This window comes from Anas platyrhynchos, chromosome 32 (genome assembly GCF_047663525.1).
Source record: "Anas platyrhynchos isolate ZD024472 breed Pekin duck chromosome 32, IASCAAS_PekinDuck_T2T, whole genome shotgun sequence".
Taxonomy (NCBI): domain Eukaryota; kingdom Metazoa; phylum Chordata; class Aves; order Anseriformes; family Anatidae; genus Anas; species Anas platyrhynchos.
This window is the reverse complement of record NC_092619.1, coordinates 1,838,592-1,844,757: the sequence shown is the minus strand read 5'-3', so window position 1 is coordinate 1,844,757 and position 6,166 is coordinate 1,838,592.

Genomic DNA, 6,166 nt, shown 5'->3' with positions numbered 1-6,166 from the left:
CTAACAGTCCCCACTAAAACATATCCCTAAGCTCTACATCTAAACGTCTTTTGAAGACTTCCAGGGATGGTGACTCCACCACCTCCCTGGGCAGCCTGTTCCAATGCCTCACAACCCTTTCAGTAATGAAGTTCTTCCTAACATCTAACCTAAAACTCCCCTGGCGCAACTTTAGCCCGTTCCCCCTCGTCCTGTCACCAGGCACGTGGGAGAACAGGCCAACACCCACCTCTCTACAGCCTCCTTTAAGGTATCTGTAGAGAGCGATAAGGTCGCCCCTGAGCCTCCTCTTCTCCAGGCTGAACAAACCCAGCTCCTTCAGCCGCTCCTCGTAGGACTTGTTCTCCAGGCCCCTCACCAGCTTCGTCGCCCTTCTTTGGACCCGCTCAAGCACCTCGATGTCCTTCTTGTAGCGAGGGGCCCAAAACTGAACACAGTACTCGAGGTGCGGCCTCACCAGAGCTGAGTACAGGGGGACGATCACCTCCCTAGCCCTGCTGGTCACACTGCTTCTTATACCAGCCAGGATGCCGTTGGCCTTCCTGGCCACCTGAGCACACTTCTGGCTCATATTCAGCCGACTATCAACCATCACTCCCAGGTCCTTCTCTGCCTGGCAGCTCTCCAACCACTCATCTCCCAGCCTGTAGCTCTGCTTGGGGTTGTTGTGCCTCAGGTGCAGGACCCGGCACTTGGCCTTGTTAAACTTCATGCAGTTGACCTCAGCCCATCGGTGCAGTCTATCCAGATCCTCCTGCAGAGCCTTCCTACCCTCGAGCAGATCGACACACGCACCTACCTTGGTGTCATCTGCAAACTTACTGAGGGTGCACTCAATGCCCTCGTCCAGATCATTGATGAAGATATTAAAGAGGACCGGCCCCAGCACCGAGCCCTGAGGAATGCCACTAGTGACTGGCCTCCAACTGGACTTGACTCCATTTACCACGACTCTTTGGGCCCGGCTATCCAGCCAGTGTCTAACCCAACGAAGCGTGCACCAGTCCAAGCCACGAGCACCCACTTTCTTGAGGAGAATGCTGTGGGAGACGGTGTCAAAAGCCTTGCTGAAGTCAAGGTAGACCACATCCACAGCCTTTCCCTCATCCACCCAGGGCGTCTCTTTGTCATAGAAGGAGATCAGGTTCATCAAGCAGGATCTGCCTTCCATAAACCCATGCTGACTGGGCCTGATCGCCTGCTTGCCCTTCAAGTGCTGCATGATGACTCCCAAGAGGATCTGCTCCATGAGCTTCCCTGGTACTGAGGTCAAACTGACAGGCCTGTAGTTCCCCGGGTTAGCCCTCTGGCCCTTCTTGTACATGGGCGTCACATTCGCTAGCTGCCAGTCAGCTGGGACCTCCCCCGATAGCCAGGACTGCTGATAAATGATGGATAGGGGCTTGGCCAGCTCCTCTGCCAGTTCTCTCAGTACCCTTGGGTGGATCCCATCCGGCCCCATCGACTTGTGCACATCCAAGTGCCGTAGCAGGTCACCAACCAGTTCTTTGTGGATAGTGAGGGCCACATCCTGCTCCCCATCCCCTTCCACCAGCTCAGGGTACTGGGTATCCAGAGAACAACCAGTATTGCCGCTAAAGACTGAGGCAAAGAAGGCATTGAGCACCTCCGCCTTTTCCTCATCTCTTGTAACTAAGTTTCCCCCCGCATCCAGTAAAGGATGGAGATTCTCCTTAGTCCTCCTTTTTGTGTTGATGTATTTATAAAAACATTCTTTTTTTTTTATATTTAATGGCAGTAGGCAGATTGAGCTCCAGATGAGCTTTGGCCTTCCTAATTTTGTCCCTGCACTGCCTCGCTACATCCTTATAGTCCTCCCTAGTGGCCTGTCCACTTTTCCAAAGATTATAAACCCTCTTTTTTCTTCTAAGCTCAAGCCACAATTCTCTGTTGAGCCAGGCTGGTCTTCTTCCCCGCTGGCTCGTCTTTGGGCACATGGGGACAGACCGTTCCTGTGCCATTAAGATTTCCCTCTTGAAGAGCGCCCAGCCTTCCTGGACCCCTCTGCCCTTCAGAACCGCCTCCCAAGGGACTCTACCAACCAGTGTCCTCAACAGCACAAAGTCAGCACTCTGGAAGTCCCATACAACGGTTTTACTGGTCCCCTTTCTGGACTCGCCAAGAATAGAGAACTCCACCATTTCGTGGTCACTCTGCCCAAGACAGCTCCCGACAATCACATCCTCCACCAGTCCTTCTCTGTTTGTGAAGAGAAGTTCCCTTTCTCCTTGCCCATTTCTGCTGCCTGCAGGAGTCCTTTCCAGGAGCTCTATTTCTGTTCCCATGTCTGTGCCCTGCCAGTGCTCACACACCCCACCCCATCTGCTGTCTGCTCAGCTCTGTCCTGAACCCTCTCTGTGTGTGCAGGTGCAGAAGAGCAGGTCACACCAGCCTTGATGAAACTGGGAAGGTGATGCTGCTGCATTATGAAGGACTGCGAGTGCTGAAGGCACTTTTTGAGGTTCCTCATAAAAACTGAGGTGACAGAAACTCAAAATCTTCTGTACTCTGTACAGCTCTGTTTCCATTCCTATCATGACGAACCAAAGAAACCTGAAAGTACAGCTTCAGGAAAGCCCAGCCCACATCAGGCAGCCACAGACTTGGCCTTCTGTCTTAAGAGTCCCATCTGAGGGAGTCAGGAGGGACCTCTGGAAGTGTCCAATACCATCATCTCTGAGCAGCGATAGCTTTATAGGTAGATCAGGTTAGTCAGTCTTTTCTGCAGCTGGGTATTGAAATCTCTGGGCCCATGACCCAGTGTTGATCCACAGTAACTGTTCCCCCAGTACAGACACTGATGCCAGCGGGAGGTGATCAAATTTCAAAGATTGGCTCCCCTTGGGCAGTGGGAAATGGCCATCCCCACGCTCCCCACATGTGGTCCCCAAGCTGTTGGCACTGCTATGCAGAACAAACAGGCTGTACAGAGGTATTTCGGACAAAGGTACTTCACGAAGGGGGAATTGAATCACTCCCCACCTTCCCTTCCCTCTGCCTGCTGGGAGCCCACTCTCTTCCCTGAGATTTCAGAGTCACAGGTTCCCTGAAATACCTGGCTTTAGTTCTTTCCCTGTGGCTGAGCTCAGAGTGGGAGATCTCTCACTTTCAGAGGGGCTGCAGTCACTGCCTGCACCAGGCTCTGCTGTCCCTGGAGGTGTCCTGGGCTCTGTAGGCAGCTCCAGATTCCCCTCCTGAAGGACATCACCTATGGGTCACACATGGACACAACCCTGGCTATGTAGTGCAGTGACCATGCCTCTGCTGTGAGCAGACACCCATGGGTGAGTCTTAAATCTAGCCCTTGGTTTCTGACAGGTCACAATGCAAAAATGAGCCATTCCCTCCTGAACTGAAGCAGGAACAGATCCTTGTGGGGAGCAATTCTTTGGGCCTATTCTTGACATTTTTTTTGGGGGGAAGGAAGTTCCAGGCTTCAAACATTGCACCGGGGTAATTCCAAGATGTCATCAGAGAGTCTGCTCTGACTCACAGTATTAGATGCACATCTCTGCGACGTGCTAATGGAACTGAATAAGTTTGTTCATTCACAGCAGTGGGGGGAATCCAAATATTTATGTACAAATGCAAGGAACAGAAGCAGTAATAATGACACATCCCCCCCCCAAAAAAAAAAAAAAATAAAAAAGAGTACGAAGACAACACAAGCTTGGAAGGGGATGTACTTGTATTCATTATGGGAGAGTGAAGGGATCTTTATAAGTACTGGAAAACATTCCCCAAATCTGTCTCCTAACTGCACACTTGAGCTCCTTGTTTTGCATGCTGTAGATGAGGGGGTTCACAGCTGGGGGCACCATGGAATACAAAACTGCCAGCAAAAGGTTGAGGAATGGAGAAGAGATGGAAGGGGGCTTCAGGTAGGCAAATATGCCAGTGCTGATGAACAGGGAGACCACAGCCAGGTGAGGAAGGGATGTGGAAAAAGCTTTATGCTGGCCCTGCTGTGAGGGGATCCTCAGCACTGACCTGAAGATCAGCACATAGGACAGCACAAGGAAAATAAAACACACAAATCCTAAAATAGCACTAACCGCAAGAAGCACAGCCTCTCTGAGGTAGGCATCTGAGCAGGAGAGCTTGAGAATCTGGGGAAGTTCACAGAAGAACTGGTCCAGGAGATTTCCCTGGCAGAGGGGCAGTGAAAATGTATTGGCCATGTGCAGCACAGCATAGAGAAAAGTACTGCCCCAGACAGCTGCTGCCATGTTCACACAAGCTCTGCTGTCCATTATTGTCCCGTAGTGCAGGGGTTTGCAGATGGCAACGTAGCAGTCATAGGCCATGATGGTGAGAAGATAAAACTCTGCTGTGACAAAGACAATAAAGAAAAAGGCTTGGGTAGCACAACCTGAGTAGGAAATGGTCGTAGTATTCCACAGGGAATTAGCCATGGCTTTGGGAACAGTGGTGGTAATAGTGCCCAGGTCAATGAGAGAGAGGTTGAGGAGGAAGAAGTACATGGGGATGTGGAGGCGGTGGTGGCAGGCTATGGCTCTGAGGATGAAGCAATTGCCCAGGAGGGCAGCCAGGTAGATGCCCAGGAAGAGCACAAAGTGCAGGAGCTGCAGCTCGCGTGTGTCTGCGAAAGGCAGGAGGAGGAACTCTGTGGGGAAGCTGCTGTTGGACATTTGCTGCCTCAGGGCAGGGCTGGCTATTCATGGAGGAAAAAAAGAGAGACAAGTTAGAGAGCCTTCTCTGAGCAAAATTCACACCTTCTCCCTCAGAATTTACCCTTCCCTGAACTGTATGAGGAATGAGTCAGCTCATCTCCAACACTCCCAACTGGATGACAGTGTGTCTGACAGTATAAAATGAAGCGTGGGCTCCTTGTTCCCAAAAAGATGCCCTCAGGGCAGGGCCCAGCAATCCATGTCAGAACAGAAGCTTACACCCACCTGCACCCCTGACAACGAGATTAAGAGATTCCCACACAGGAGGACAAATAAGAAAGAATACCACAATGCTCCAACCTGCTGACACAGAGAAAGGCAGATGGGCATGCATGGAAGTGTTCAGTTTATAAAGCTTGCATGCCACCTTTGGAAGTGACACTGCAGGGCAGGTACTCTTAGTCTCATTCTTGTGCATCACCTTGCAGGACACGGGCTTCTCTCTTCTTCTGGAGGTCCAGCTGAGGAAGAGCTGGCTTATGCCCTAAAGCCCCTGAGGGCAGATGCTGTGCTGGGTGTCAGAGGAGAGCAGGGTGTTGCTGCAGAGAAGGTGCCTGCACTGCAGGCCTGGCAGGGGGTGTCTGAAGCCTCCCTCCCTTGGTGTTTCAGGCAGCAGCTCCCTCTCCATCCCTGCCCACCAGGTCTCTACTTCCTTGAGCTGTCCCTGATGGCAGCTGCTTCTCTCCCCCCACTTCTCCTCCCTGCCATTGCTCACAGACAACATTCCACCCACTGTGTGCTCAACTCTGTCTTGCAGACACCACCTGTTCCTGTGTAATTTTCAGGGATATCTCCATGTGGTTATGGAGTAGCTCGTACCTATCAAGAGCTAAGAAGAACTGGGCTCTCAAGGCTCCCACTACCAATCAGGAAAGCAAGAGGAGAGAAGTCGAAATGTAAACACTTTCCTTTCAAGAATTCCTTGCTCTGATCTTCCTCCTGAAGAGTCTCCAAAATACCCTCGGGGTGCTCTGGAGCCTAACTCATAGAGCAGCATCTGGACAGGAGGAGAGTCCTGCTGAGTTATGAGGTTCCTCATAGACCTACAGATCTCTTTCAGTGTAAAGATCCAGGGGCATTTGTCACTGATACAAACCTGACAACTTCATTATGATCCTCCTGACTGCCCTTCAGGGAAGAAAAGTTAAAGCACAGACTCCAGAGAGTGTCTTCCCTTCAGGTAGTCCCTGCCTTGGTTTTCATTGTCAAGAATATCCCCAAAGATGCAGTGGAGGTGCTGTGGAGCTGTGAGCAGCCTGCCACAGGCAGCAGCATCTGGCAACGCTCTGCCCTGTCCTGCCAGGGGACCCCTTCCAGCCACAGCTTCTCCCCGCAGCTCCCCGCAGCTCCCCAGGCAGGCTGAGTGCTGAGCCTGGCAGGCGGCAGAGGCCCTGTCCCAGCACACAGCCCCTGGGGCACAGCAGGGACCCTGCTCTGCACCACAGTCCTGG